Source organism: Babylonia areolata, chromosome 7 (assembly GCF_041734735.1).
Source record: "Babylonia areolata isolate BAREFJ2019XMU chromosome 7, ASM4173473v1, whole genome shotgun sequence".
NCBI classification, from domain to species: domain Eukaryota; kingdom Metazoa; phylum Mollusca; class Gastropoda; order Neogastropoda; family Buccinidae; genus Babylonia; species Babylonia areolata.
In genome coordinates, this window is record NC_134882.1 from 53,135,679 (window position 1) to 53,152,183 (window position 16,505).

Sequence of the window (16,505 nt, forward strand, 5' to 3'; positions counted from 1 at the left end):
GTGGGGTGGGGGGGGGATATATAATGAAAGAAAAAGCAAAACAAACCGATCCCCCACCCCCGTCACCCTCCCCAAAGGAAAGAAAAACAAAGAAACAAACAACAAGACATACAGATTTTTGGAGAGAAAAAAAAAAGAAAATAGTCATCCGACAAATGTGTGCATGGGCGTATTTTAAATGGAAATAGTACATCATGTATGTGAAAACCTGCTGAAAAACAAACGACAAAATAAAACAAAACAAAACAGAAAAGTCCACGCAGTAAATTAAGCGCTCGCGCGCGCGAGCTTGTCTGTTTAGTGTGCGTGCACTCATCCTGTTAATTTACTTTAATGAAATAACACAAGAGAATGGCTACTTTGATATTAACATGATACATTATATTAATTTATATATAATTATTATTATAAAGAACATTTAAAAAAAAAAAAAGTCAGGCAGTCGAAAATAATAGACTTCCAGGCTGATAAAATTTTATTTCATTCATTACTGGGCTCGTGCGCAGAAAATCGTAATGCAGAGTCTGCATACAGTCATGGAATTGTTTGTTTACGTGATCATCCTTCACCTCATGGTGACCTTTATTTGCATGGGATCGTACTTTTCCACACACGAGGGGAAAACCACACATGGATAATTAGCAAAATGTATGAAAACACTACAATTAAAAAAAAAAAAGTATATATATATATATATATATATATATATATATATATATGTACATATATATATATATATATATATATATATATATATATGTATGTATATATATATATATATATATATATATATATATATATGTATGTATGTATGTATGTATATAAAGCAAAAAAATCCGTTAAATGGCTGGCTCACAGGGGGGAGGGGGGGGGGGACAGATGAGCGAGACGACAAGGTTGACATGGGGGAACAAAACGGGTGGTGGTGGTGGTGGTGGTGTTGGAGGGTATGGGGGGAGGTGGTGGTGTTGAAACCTGACATGCCTTATGAAAATGAGTCACTGATTAATCAGCAAATGACTCATCATGGTGATACGACAGAGGAAGCAGGAGGGATGGGATGTATTGATATTTATTTGTCACGAAGTACTGCATTTCATGTCGGATATTATTTTTGTTAGCGATGCTGATGATCTCAACAGTATTGGAAGAATGAATGAATGACAGTGTAGGAAAACGTGTGTGTGTGTGTGTGTGTGTGTGTGTGTGTGTGTGTGTGTGTGTGTGTGTGTGTGTGTGTGTGTGTGTGCGTGTGTTTGTGCGTGTGTGTGTGTGTGTGTGTGTGTGTGTGTGTGATAGTAATAAGTAAAGAAATGGTCAATTATTTCACGAATGTATCCTTTCAGGTAATGTAATGTATTCTGTGTTGTTTGTTTGGAGAATCATAATCATTAATACATACAGTGGAGTGATGGCCAAGAGGTAACGCGTCCGCATAGGAAGCGAGAGAATCTGAGCGCGCTGGTTCGAATCACGGCTCAGCCGCCGATATTTTCTTACCCTCCACTAGACCTTAAGTGGTGGTCTGGGCGCTAGTCATTCGGATGAGACGATAAATCGAGGTCCCGTGTGCAGCATGCACTTAGCACACGTGAAAGAACCCATGGCAACAAAAGGGTTGTTCCTGGCAAAGTTCTGAAGAAAAATCCACTTCGATAGAAAAAACAAATAAAACTGCACGCAGGAAAAAATACAAAAAAATGGGTGGCGCTGTAGCATAGCGACGTGCTCCCCCTGGGGAGAGCAGCCCGAATTTCACACGGAGAAATCTGTTACGATAAAAAGAAATACAAATGTAATAGAGTACACTGGCAAGGGGCTGTGGTTTTCATAAGAGATATAAAGAATTAAATGATCCTAGCTCGCAGTGCCAAGTTGTGTTTGGGTAAGCTTGGCGAGGGGCCTATGATTTTGAGTTGGAGATATCAAAAGAATTAACACATCGTTGCTCACAAGCGCAATGTTGTAACAAGGTATACGTGGTAGTAAAGGGCTGTGGTTTAGGGATGGATTTATTTTGGATAAAAAGAATTGAAACATTAAAGGGAAGGATTTGGGATCTATATTGTGATGGATCTTTATCCTGTCGTAAGAATATTTTGAAGGATCAAAATCCTGTCAGATCAATATCCTGTCAGAAATCTGTCGCGACGCCACTTTTGTAGCCGAGTGGATGGTACAAAAGAATTACTGAATGATTTACTGTATTAAAGGATAGACACGAATCCTCGCGCACAGGCCAGGAACATATAGAGGCCAGTAACAAAAGGGTTTTTCTATTGTTTTATTTACAATAGTTATGACAAGAAGAAGAAGAAAACAAGGATGAGGAGAAGATGAGAAGAAGAGATAAAACAGTGCAGCGATATGGCGATGACCGTGGCCTATGTGGCAACACACACACACACACACACACACACCACACACACACACACACACACACACACTGCTCGTGACACAGCAAGAGAAAAAGAGAGCAGGCTCTGGCTGAGACTGGCCAGGTGGAAAGCGACCAGTGATCACTCACTCCGTCTATTTATGCGAGTTAAGAGGACTGCAAAGACAATCGCGTGTGATGCGAAGCAGACCGGCTCAAATCAGGCTAAATCTGATAGACTTGTGTTTGTTTCTGGGTGTTCAGTGATAGATTTCGAAATGATTCCTGAACCGATCTTCGTCGGATAGTTCGCAAAAGAAACAGCTCACACCTACTTTCTAATGAGTTTAAAATGAAGTGTTGATTATTTAAGATGAATTTATAATCTTAATTTACGTCATCTGAAAAGGGTCAGTTTTAGCGAGCTCATCGCGGAAAATTACAAACTGTGTTAAATCAGTTTAACGTAGGCAAACATAAATGGAATAGATTTAAAGATGGAATTGCGACGATTCTGCCAGTTTATGAGACTTGCAGTTTACTGATCCGACAAAAGAGATATTAATTAAATACGCTGCCTCAGAAACACAGATTAGAATTCACCCAACGACTACACTGGTTATGGAGTGGTTGTGTGGCGAGGATAAAATGACGTAAGCTTAGCGTCAGTTGAAATCTTTACACTGACGAATGATTGAAATAAAGTATGCTTCTAACTGATTAAAGTGTGTGTGCAAGCACAACACATATAATATTGCAGCGAACGATACAGAGACTTGATTTAATAAATGTTTACAGAATAGGTTTAGAATGGTTTTTGCATTTAAACTGGGAATGGCGTCACACATTCTGCGGGGGTCGTTGAAGGCCAGCGGTTAGTTGTGAAAAAAGTGTCTGCTATAGCTCAGTGTGCGAAACAGTTTCTGAATCCTGAGCTGAGCGCGCTCGGCTACACAAATACAAATACTTTTTTCCCCTATTTTGAATGAAGATTTCATTTTTGTACCATCAGTTACATAGCTAAATGTGTACAAGAGTTTGGACTTACCCTTACATTTCACATTATAACACACTTAAAATCCTTCCACAAAGAAGGTAGGTTAATGATTTGATTTATTGATCTTAGTTATTGAGCTTTTATGTATTTATTTGCTTAATTACCGAACGCCGCAAATGTTTAGCCTGCAAAACAACAACAACAACAAAACCACACAATCCGAACACTACAAATGTGGCATGTGAATTTGACTTGTAGACTTCCTTAATGGTTGTATTCACAGGGACAGAGGTAGAGAAACAGGCAACCTGATAGAGGAATAGATGGTGTGGGTGTGTGTGTGTGTGTGTGTGTGTGTGTGTGTGAGGAGTTGGGGGAGGGGGGCAGAGGCAGAGAGACAGGCATCCTGACAGAGGCAGAGAGACAGGCATCCTGACAGAGGTAGAGAGACAGGCATCCTGACAGAGGCAGAGAGACAGGCATCCTGACAGAGGAAGTGGATGGAGGGGACAGAGGTAGAGAGACAGGCGTCCTGACAGAGGTAGAGAGACAGGCATTCTGACAGAGGTAGAGAGACAGGCATCCTGACAGAGGCAGAGAGACAGGCATTCTGACAGAGGAAGTGGAGGGGACAGAGGTAGAGAGACAGGCGTCCTGACAGAGGCAGAGAGACAGGCATCCTGACAGAGGCAGAGAGACAGGCATCCTGACAGAGGTAGAGAGACAGGCATCCTGACAGAGGAAGTGGAGGGGACAGAGGTAGAGAGACAGGCGTCCTGACAGAGGTAGAGAGACAGGCATTCTGACAGAGGCAGAGAGACAGGCATCCTGACAGAGGTAGAGAGACAGGCATCCTGACAGAGGAAGAGGATGGAGGGGACAGAGGTAGAGAGACAGGCGTCCTGACAGAGGCAGAGAGACAGGCATCCTGACAGAGGAAGTGGAGGGGACAGAGGTAGAGAGACAGGCGTCCTGACAGAGGCAGAGGATGGAGGGGGCAGAGGCAGAGAGACAGGCATCCTGACAGAGGAAGTGGAGGGGACAGAGGTAGAGAGACAGGCGTCCTGACAGAGGCAGAGAGACAGGCGTCCTGACAGAGGAAGTGGAGGGGACAGAGGTAGAGAGACAGGCGTCCTGACAGAGGCAGAGAGACAGGCATCCTGACAGAGGCAGAGAGACAGGCATCCTGACAGAGGCAGAGAGACAGGCGTCCTGACAGAGGCAGAGAGACAGGCGTCCTGACAGAGGCAGAGGATGGAGGGGACAGAGGTAGAGAGACAGGCGTCCTGACAGAGGTAGAGAGACAGGCATCCTGACAGAGGCAGAGAGACAGGCATCCTGACAGAGGTAGAGAGACAGGCATCCTGACAGAGGCAGAGAGACAGGCATCCTGACAGAGGAGAGACAGGCATCCTGACAGAGGCAGAGAGACAGTCCTGACAGAGGAGAGAGAGACATCCTGACAGAGGAAGAGGAGGAGGCGTCTGACAGAGGTAGAGAGACAGGCATCTGACAGAGGTTGAGAGAAGAGCATTCCTGACAGAGGAAGTGGAGGGGACAGAGGTAGAGAGACAGGCATCCTGACAGGGGTAGAGAGAAGCTCGGAGGGGACAGAGGTAGAGAGACAGGCATCCTGACAGAGGTAGAGAGACAGGCATCCTGACAGAGGAGAGAGACAGGCATCCTGACAGAGGAAGTGGAGGGGACAGAGTAGAGAGACAGGCGTCCTGACAGAGGAGAGAGACAGGCGTCCTGACAGAGGAAGTGGAGGATCATGTAAAGAGACAGGCAGGACAGAAGTAGAGAGACAGGCTCCTGACAGAAGTAGAGAGACAGGCATCGTGACAAGCAGAGGATGAGGGCAGGAGAGACAGGCATCCTGACAGAGGAAGTGGAGGGGACAGAGGCAGAGAGACAGGCGTCCTGACAGAGGTAGAGAGATAGGCATCCTGACAGAGGCAGAGAGACAGGCGTCCTGACAGAGGAAGTGGAGGGGACAGAGGTAGAGAGACAGGCGTCCTGACAGAGGTAGAGAGACAGGCATCCTGACAGAGGAAGTGGAGGGGACAGAGGTAGAGAGACAGGCATGCTGACAGAGAGATGGGGAGGGGGTGGGGGAACGAACGTAGAACCAACTGGACATGGTTTCCATGTAAACCTATTCGCATGGCGAGGTCATGCACATTGCTTCGCAAAACTGAAGACTGGACAAAACAGCTTTTGATGCACTGAATTTGGTTTGTTAGTCCCTTCCCCTCTCCTGTCCTCGTCTCCACACACACACAAACTCTCTCTCTCTCTCTCTCTCTGTGTGTGTGTGTGTGTGTGTTTGAAGATTTTCATGTGGCAATGTTTTGTATGATTTTCATGATGTTTCCGTAATTGTAGTCTTTGATTCATCCGTTTATGTATCTGTTAAAATCTATTTCGTTTGTTCTGTGTCATTTATTTATTCCCATTTATCTCATTTATCGTATTGTGTGTATGTGTGTGCATGCATGTGTGAGGGCATGGTGTAAAGAAACTTCCAGCTTATCCATTCTACCCTCAATAAAACATTTGTCCTTATCATTTGTCATTCTCTCTGTCTCTGTGTCTGTGTCTGTTTCTGTCTCCCCACCCGTCTCTATCTCTCTATTTCTGTGTCCACGCCCCTCACCCCCCTTTCCCCGCTCTCTCTCTCTTTCTGTGTCAATGCCTCTCTCTGTGCCTCCTCTACCTGTTTATCTCTGTGTTCATCCATTTCTCCCCCTCACCCCTGTCTCTCCCTGTTTCTCTTTGTGTCTGTGTCTCTCTGTCCCAGCCCCCCCCCCCCCTCCCCCCCACAACCCCCTCACTCATCCCTCTTTCTCTGTCAACACCCACTGCACTGTATTAGTACAACGTTGATAAAAGGCACAGACGTTTGTTTCCAGGAAAACGCATGCCTCCAAATCCCTTCTTGTTTTCAACTGATGGACTTGTGCTCTGCCCAATGAATCGTAATTGTCCTTCTCCAACAACATTATGGTTGTGAAGACTTTGTTTCGTTTTGTTTCCGTCTATCTGACATGACAGACTTTGTGTTGCTGTGTTTCCGTCAATCTGACATGACAGACATTGTGTTGCTGTATTTCCGTCAATCTGACATGACAGACTTTGTGTTGCTGTATTTCCGTCAATATCAATCTGACATGACAGACATTGTGTTGCTGTATTTCCGTCAATCTGACATGACAGACTTTGTGTTGCTGTATTTCCGTCAATATCAATCTGACATGACAGACATTGTGTTGCTGTATTTCCGTCAATCTGACATGACAGACTTTGTGTTGCTGTATTTCCGTCAATCTGACATGACAGACATTGTGTTGCTGTATTTCCGTCTATCTAACATGACAGACATTGTGTTGCTGTATTTCCGTCAATCTGATATGACAGACTTTGTGTTGCTGTATTTCCGTCAATCTGACATGACAGACATTGTGTTGCTGTATTTCCGTCTATCTGACATGACAGACGTTGTGTTGCTGTATTTCCGTCTATCTGACATGACAGACGTTGTGTTGCTGTATTTCCGTCTGTCTGACATGACAGACATTGCGTTGAAGTATTTCCGTCTATCTGACATGACAGACTTTGTGTTGCTGTATTTCCGTCAATCTGACATGACAGACATTGTGTTGCTGTATTTCCGTCAATCTGACATGACAGACTTTGTGTTGCTGTATTTCCGTCAATCTGACATGACAGACTTTGTGTTGCTGTATTTCCGTCAATCTGACATGACAGACATTGTGTTGCTGTATTTCCGTCTATCTAACATGACAGACTTTGTGTTAGTGTACTTCCGTCTGTCTGACATGACAGACGTTGTGTCGCTTTATTTCCGTCAATCTGACATGACAGACATTGTGTTGCTGTATTTCCGTCTATCTAACATGACAGACTTTGTGTTAGTGTATTTCCGTCTGTCTGACATGACAGACTTTGTGTTAGTGTATTTCCGTCTATCTGACATGACAGACTTTGTGTTGCTGTATTTCCGTCTATCTGACATGACAGACGTTGTGTCGCTTTATTTCCGTCAATCTGACATGACAGACATTGTGTTGCTGTATTTCCGTCTATCTGACATGACAGACTTTGTGTTAGTGTATTTCCGTCTATCTGACATGACAGACATTGTGTTAGTGTATTTCCGTCTATCTGACATGACAGACATTGTGTTGCTGTATTTCCGTCTGTCTGACATGACAGACATTGTGTTGCTGTATTTCCGTCTGTCTGACATGACAGACTTTGTGTTGCTGTATTTCCGTCTGTCTGACATGACATACTTTGTTTTGCGGTATTTCCGTCCATCTGACATGACAGACTCTGTGTTGCTCAGTGTACTTCCGTCCATCTGACATGACAGACGTTGTGGTGCGGTGTTTTCTGTTTGTCATTGTGGAACAATCCACAATCGTGTGAACTGACGCTGTAACCTTCCGATGACCTTTTCATACGGTGAGTCACACAGAATACGATGGTATGCACAGGAACCCACTTACCATTAAGGTCTGATGAGATTGCTGTGATGTGTTAGTCAGAGCACAAGGGGTAGGGCAGGTTTTTCACAGTCGCTGGTCTGTGTGCGATATTGTTAACTATTATACCTACTGGACGGTCAGTTAATGTTCACAGTATTTGGGCAGATAGCACCCAGTCATGGTTTGTATCAAATGTTCAATTTTTATTTGTAAAACTGATTGTTGAGAAAGGGAGAGAACACTGACGTGATCTGACTGACAACTGCTCTGTAACATACATTATTTGCCGTGAAGAAGAATCGTCTTTACAGCAGTATGTTCGTAGTTTTCAACATCTCTCTCTCTCTCTCTCTCTCTCTCTGTGTGTGTGTGTGTGTGTGTGTGTGTGTGTGTGTGTGTGTGTGTGTGTGTGTGTGTGTGTGTATGTGTGTATGTCTGTCTCTGTCTGTCTGTCTGTCACTTTTCTCTGTCTCTGTCTCTGTCACTCTCTCTGTCACTTTTCTCTGTCTCTGTCTCTGCCTCTCTCTCTCTCTCTCTCTTTCCGTTGTCATGGTGACTGTGTTCCCATGTCACACTTCAACACAGTTACACATGCTCTTCAGTCAGAAATCTCTGCTCTCCGAGCTTCACTTCAACAATTGAGACAAACATTCAACATTGAGATAGATGCACTTAACACGAAACAGAATCACTACATGAGTTCAAATAAACAAACATTCAACATTGAGATAGATGCACTTAACACGAAACAGAGTCACTACATGAGTTCAAATAAACATTCAACATTGAGATAGATGCACTTAACACGAAACAGAGTCACTACATGAGTTCAAACAAACAAACATTCAACATTGAGATAGATGCACTTAACACGAAACAGAGTCACTACATGAGTTCAAATAAACAAACATTCAACATTGAGATAGATGCACTTAACACGAAACAGAATCACTACATGAGTTCAAACAAACAGCCAACATGTGCATCCAGTAACAAACACCAAGCCCCAAACAAAACGGACACGACTTACACAGACGCCCACTGACCACTCCACAAACCCATCCCCACAAAATTCTACCCCACCCTCTCCACTCCCAACATCACCCACAACTGAATCCCACACCAGAGAATCCCCAAGCCAACGTGTCAGCCCCCGGTCAGTACAACCAGCTGACAACAAAACCCCTCTCCCAAAACACCCTTTCCACCAAGTCTATGTCGCCAAGGATACAACAACAATCCTGTTTGGCGACTCAACACTAAGAAGTGTGGATCTACGCCGCTCTACCCCGCCCAGTGGTAAGCCCCAGAAAGTCTGTGCTCAAGACCTAACGGTCTCTGGCCTGACACACTGGCTCACTGAGCAACCCCCCTGCCCCAACGTGAAGCAGGCAACGTTTCACGTTGGTATTGCTGATTGCTGTGAATCTTCCACAACAGAAGCCAGTGTCTCCAGACAGCAGTGGGGAGCCCTCATCACGCAGTGCCAACGTGTGTTCCCCAGGACAGCAGTGGGGAGCCCTCATCACACAGTGCCAACGTGTGTTCCCCAGGACAGCAGTGGGGAGCCCTCATCACACAGTGCCAACGTGTGTTCCCCAGGGCAGCAGTGGGGAGCCCTCATCACACAGTGCCAACGTGTGTTCCCCAGGGCAGCAGTTCAGGCCTCCTCCATCATCCCTGCTAAGGGGCGGAGTCCCCTGAACGCCATCATCCGCCTCAGCAACGCCCATCTCCGTGAGGCCTGCAGAGACATGGGGGTGACATACGTCGACCACTGTGCCACCTTCACAACTCAAAGTGGTGCGCCAAGAATGGCGCTCTATTCAAGTGCCTATATTCCCAGCAAAAAAAGGTACAGCGCGCATGGCCGAAAATCTGTACCCTTCAAAAATCCAACTTCGACCAGATCCCACTTCACCTCACCCTATGAAGAACCATCACCCCTCAAAACGGCCCCCCCTCCTGCCGACCCCTCCCCACCCACCACGCTCCACACATTCTGCCCTTGTGCCCAATGATTCAATGAATAAACGACGAGTTACCAACACAACCTCCCCTCCCCCCATGAACCAGACGGAGTTTCCAGATTTACCAAAACACAGGCTAACACATACAACTTTATCTCCCCAACCACAACATAATACCCTCTCCCACCCCATTTCTCCCCACCACACTTTCAGTCCATCCTCCTCCTCCCCCGCTCCTGCTCTGCTCATCAGGCGTGACGACACACGGCATGCTCACTTGGCCCCACCACCACCCCCTTCCTCTGCTGAACCCGTCACCCAGCCAGCAAGGAGGCAGCGCTCCGTGCCCTGGTTTCTGCCCCGCCACTGTCCGCCGCCTCCTGCCTGTACTGTCAGGGAGCAGCAACAATGTGTTCCTGCTGGGCAGTACGGTTCTGTGTGTGGACCTGTGGCCCCACCACCACCACCACCACCGCTGTATCCTCCACACCCTCTCAAAAGTGGCCCACCCTTTCCGTGGTATAACTGGCCGTGTTTTATGTATCCACCTCCCCAGCATCTGTTTCAGTTCTGTGTGTGAATAAATCAAGTGTACCTATATTGTTTTACGCTATCGTACTAAAGTATAAAATACAAGTGCACACATCTGTTACACAGAAGAAAAATGTGTGTGTGTGTGTGTGTGTGTGTGTGTGTGTGTGTGTGTGTGAGTGTGTGTGCTTCAAAGACATTTGATAACTAGTCCACTTGTCTTTATATATATATATATATATATATATATATATATACATATATATATATATATATATATATATATATATATGTGTGTGTGTGTGTGTGTGTGTGTGTGTGTGTGTGTGTGTGTGTGTGTGTGTGTAACCCTTATGTTGGCAGTCCTATTGGTTATTAGTCCTGCTGGTTATTGATATTGGTACTCAGTGAAAAACTGTGACTTTGAACGTGTTAACCCTGACGTGAATTGGTGTTTTCGTTAAACATCTCCGAACCTTCTGTTGTCCGTGTTAGTGTCAGCACTGAACAACTTCGTGTCTTCAAATAGTATCAGTTGCGTTTCCAGTGCTTGATTATTTTTTTTCTGTTCGGATTTTATCTGTTTCCTATTAATTTTTCTTTTCTTTATTATTATTATTATTATTATTATTATTATTATTATTATTATTATTATTATTCAGTATTATTATTACTTTGCAGATGTAATCCTGCTTGTGTCTACATATTGTGGCTAGTAATTGGTGTTTGTGTATGCCGTTAGTTCTTCTACAAATAGTTGGGCTGTGCTGTGGTCCTCCCAAGGTTTCTCTGCAGATTATTAACTTTCGTAATGTTTCCTGACTGTGGTGAACGCTGTTCTGTGAAGTGCATCAATGCTGTCTTGATCACAGCCACTGTGTGGAAAACAGTTTCTGCGGATTCTTATCTTCGAACTTCTCGCCTTCACTAAGCGGCGTTGGCGGCACTGTGTGAAGTTTCTGCCACAACCTGCCCAGTGCAAATAGAACACACACTGACTGACTAATTTGACATTTCCTGTGTGTTATATGCTATACTACTTGTTTGTTTTTCTTTGCTCTCAGGCAACAGCTAAAATCAGACATTTGCTCAGCTTACCCTCATCGCTATCCCTCCACTTGCTGTTCATGAAGTTGGTTCCTTAATCTCAAATCTAAAGAATACGAAAGCAATGGGTCCAGACAATTTAAATGCATCTGTTCTCAAGCTTGCTCTACCCTACATAAACCCTACATACCCTACATAATAGACTCCCTTACATACATTTACAACTTGTGCATCGAACAGAACAACGTTCCATCTGCGCTAAAATCAGCAAAAGTAATTCCACTGCCAAAGTCAAACGATATCACAGATCTCAACAACTTAAGACCGATATGCTTACTATCAGTAGTGTCAAAGCCTCTCGAAAAGCACGTCCACAAGCACCTTATGAAACATATGGAGCAAAATAACCTTTTTCATCCCCTTCAGTCCGGCTTTCGGCGTTATCACTCCTGTCACACAGCCTTAACCCGGCTTTGTGATACGTGGTTATCTGCAGTCAACCAAAACAAGATCACTGGAACAGTTTTTCTAGATTTAAAGAAGGCTTTCGATCTTGTTGATCACAGAATACTGATAAAAAATCTGACTGAGTATACTCAAAACAAGGCAACTGTTTCCTTCTTCCGGTCTTACCTGGAAAACAGAACACAGCGTGTTTACTTAGACGGCTCGTATTCTTCTGAAGGTCATGTAGATCGTGTTGTTCCGCAAGGCTCTGTTGTTGGACCCCTACTCTTTTGCATCTATATTAACGACCTGCCGATGCATATATCACCTAGCAATGTCATCTGCGATATGTTCGCTGATGACAGTTCCCTTCATTGTAGTGACACCGACATTGATCTTGTAGAATCATCTCTACAACAGGGAATAAATGACATTTCAGACTGGTGTTATCAAAACCACATGGAACTTAACCCACACAAAACAAAAAGTATGGCATTGACATCCAGACAGAAACACCAACGTAAACCTCTCATTTTAAAGCTCGAGGTAAACAAGAACTCAATTGAACAAGTTTGTGAGCACCGCGTTCTAGGGGTAATTATTGATAAAGAACTGAACTGGCAAGCTCATATCAACCATGTATGCAAACAGTTAGCCCGCAATTTGTTCTTACTCAATAAACTTAGATATTACGTCGATACTCAAACCAGAAAATTATTCTTCGGGGCACACTGTCTCTCTCATGTCAATTATGCATCTACAGTCTGGAGCAATGCCAGTCACAACCAGCTAAAAAAAAGTTAACTCATTGCACAGACGAGCAGCTAAACTTATTTTACCAGACCACTCCCTATCAACAGATGAAAAATTAACAAAACTGGAAATATTACCACTATACAAGCAATTCGACTACAATAAAATGGTCCTCATGTTCAAAGTACACAAAAACATGTCACCACCATACCTCAGTGACCTTGCTCAACGGGGATCAGAGCGTTACGATTCAGATAATTATATTCTTCCTCGTGTGCGCATCGATTTGTACAAATCTAGCTGTGCATTTTTTGGACCATCTGCTTGGAACTTTCTTCCTTCGTTCATTAAGACGTGCGATTCATTACGTTCCTTCAAATCAAACATACGAGAACTTCTGCTCCACAAACAATAGGCCCACAAAGCTTGCTTTTTTTAAATTTAATTTTATTCATTTTTTTAATTTTTTTATTTTTATTTTTAAAGTAACCAGCTAAAAAATACAAAAATCATGCTTTTTCCGTGAAGTTTGTATCTATACCTACATGCAGTGAATTTATTTTATTTCTACCTTTGTGCTTTGTTCTTACTTGTTCGCCTGTAAATTGGATGTTATTACCTGTAACATCTGCATCAGCAAATTAATCACTTTTGTATATGTGCAATGGTAAAGTTGTGCTTCTCTGTTTTCTTTATGTCCGCTATGTTTCTCACTCGGTCATGTCTCTGTATGTGCATAAGTATATATATATATATATATATATATATATATATATATATATATATATGTGTGTGTGTGTGTGTGTGTGTGTGTTGGGTGGAGAGAGTGTGTGCATGTGTATGGATATGAATGTATGAATGCGTTCGTCTTATTACTTTTTACGATGTTAATGATGATGGTGGTGATCATTCTTCGTTGTAGTAGCAGTGGATGTAGCAGTGTTAACAATTTTTTGTTGTTGTTGTTGTTTTTGTCGTTGTCGTTAATGTTATTATTGTTATTGTTGTCACAAGGACAGATTGGAAGACTGGGCGATGCCTAAAATCTTTATCCTTGAGTAATAAAGTTTTTGAATCTTGAATCTTGAATCCGTAGTTAAACATGTATTGTATCACTTTTTTTTTTCTTTTCTTTTTTTTTTATCACAGTAGATTACTCTGTGTGAAACTCAGGTTGCTGTCCCCAGGGGTGTCAGTCGCGTCACCACGGTGCAGCGCATCTCACATTTGTTTCGTTTTTTCTGTCTGCAGCTGTATTTTGTTGACTCACTTGTGTAAACAAAGTGAGTCTATGTTTTAACCCGGTGTTCGGTTGTCTGTGTGTGTGTGTGTGTGGTAAACTTTAACATTGACATTTGCTCTGCAAATACTTTGTCAGTTGACACCAAATTAGGCATAAAAATAGGAAAAATTCAGTTCTTTCCAGTCATCTTGTTTAAAACAATATTGCACCTCTGGGATGGGCACAAAAAAGATAAAAAATGAAGCCTAATTATATGCAAACTCCATTTACTGTTATATTTATATTTTTTGTATTCTCTAAACTTGGCACTTTGATCTGATACTCTGACCCAACAACAAGAGCAGTCATTATTATAATTTTTTGTTCAAACAGGAACTTCTTTTGCTAAGCATGGAAGTTTTATTTATTTTGCAAACGTTTTGGTGCAGATAGTAAAAAAGGGAAATTACTCTGTAATTAATGCTAGGGGACTTAATTTGCTTTGAACTGATCTTTCTCATCTTAAACATTACATTTTGAAATTTTACTCAACACATAAAAAGCTTGGATTTTTTTAAAAAGTGTATCACGTGAGTCTTGAAGGCCTTGCCTCTCTTGTTTTACTATAAAAGTGTTTTTATTCTGTCTGCAGCTGTATATGTTCTAATATCAAAGTTTTTTTTTCTGTCTGCAGCTGTATTTCACAGTCACGGTAAATGGCCATCAATCTTTCCTAGCAACACCTATATATGGCGTTCCGCAAGGATCTGTGCTAGGACCAGTTCTGTTTATTCCCTATACTCAGCCACTTTTCGATGTTGTCGAAAACCATTCCTTAAATCAACATGCCTTCGCTGACGATAACCAGCTCTACAAAGAAACGACTTTTTCCGATCTTGACTCATCCATTGGGAACTTCAACGGTGTATTGCTGACGTTAGGCTTGGATGGATCAAAATAAACTACAGTTAAATGATTGTAAAACTGAAGGTATTATTATTTCTTCAAGCAGACTGTCTATAAACAACTCCTTGCCTTCCTCTCTTGAAATTGGAGATTCAGATGTAGACTTTGTATCTTCAGTGAAAAATCTGGGTGAGGGGTAGGAGTCACGTCTTTCGTAACACTGCTCTCGAAGGTCACAAGAACCTTCATCATGAAACCCCATTTACTGCTGCCCTTTCTCTCAGCTCAGTGGCTGGGAAATACATTGGTGTTCGCGATTTCCACGCTTAGTGGGGTAGCTCCAATGGTAAAGTTTAAAACCTGTTCAGACGGTGACTTAATGAGTGCGGATGTGCATTCTTTCCGTGCCACGGTTTTGCATTGTATTGTATTTGCGTGCTTGTGTACTTGAAAAGTGGATGGACTGTCATTCTACGCTGATAGTGGCAGATGTGTTTTTGAATAAGTCTTTTCAGTGCTGTCATCTTGACGATAGTGTTTTGATGCTTTTCTTGGTTACTACTGTGTTGTTTTGATGGCCCTTGCGGTCGGCTGGACTTGACGCAGTGTGAACTGAATCGATGGGGGCTGTCGGGACCACAATGGTACAGCTGCTGTTTATCTCGCCTAAGTATCCGCCCTCCCCATATTTGCAGACTTTCAAGTTCAGTTGCTGTTTATCTCGCCTAAGTATCCGCCCTCCCCATATTTGCAGACTTTCAAGTTCAGCTGCTGTTTGTCTTGCCTAAGTATCCGCCCTACCCATATTTGCAGACTTTTAAGTTCAGTTGCTGTTTATCTTGCCCGTAAGCATCCCCCCTCCCCATATTTGCAGACAATCAAGTACAGCCGCTTTTCATCTTGCCCAAGCATCGACATTCCTCATATTTGCAGACAATCAAGAAGCGCCTACTTGACGTTTCCTTTTCATTATAAGCAGTGAAGACCTGTGTCATTTAGCCCCGAATTCTACAATGACGTGTTTGTTTTATAACATGTAACTATTTCATGTAACACTCAGGGGCTGTGCTCCCTGTTGGATGTGTCAGTACCCCCTTCCGTCTGTCTCCCTTCCATGCAGGATATTCTTCAAGTTTCACACATTTCACTGCAAGGTCACGTTGGATAACCTACACTGAGATTAGGTTACCCCAAGTAAACTTACACTCCGTCTTTTGGGTTGGTCTCATCTACGTTACTTCAGTTATGCTCCAGCAGTATAGGCATGTGTTCCAGTAGGGACCTGAAGAGTGATAAAATTTTGCTGTTTCTTGCACTTTCATTCGAAACAGTTTATTACTTTTTCAGCACGACAGATTTCTCTGTGTGAAATTCGGGCTGCTCGCCCTGGGAAGAGCGCATGGCTACAGTGCAGCGCCACTTTTTTCGTCTCTGTCTCTTACTTTTTTTTTTTTTTTCTTTTCTGTCAGAGTGGAATTTTCCGCGGACTTTTGCCAGGGACAACCTTTTATTATTGTGTTTTATTTAACGTGCCACAACCATGATCAATGAAGTGTTGGGAATTACCGATTTTCCTCTCCATTTCCGTAATTCAGCCATGATCAATGACTGAGTGTTAGGAATTACCAATTTGCCCCTCCATTCCCGTGACACAGCCATGATCAATGAAGTGTTGGGAATTACCGATTTGCCCCTCCATTCCCGTAATACAGCCATGATCAATGAAGTGTTAGGAATTACC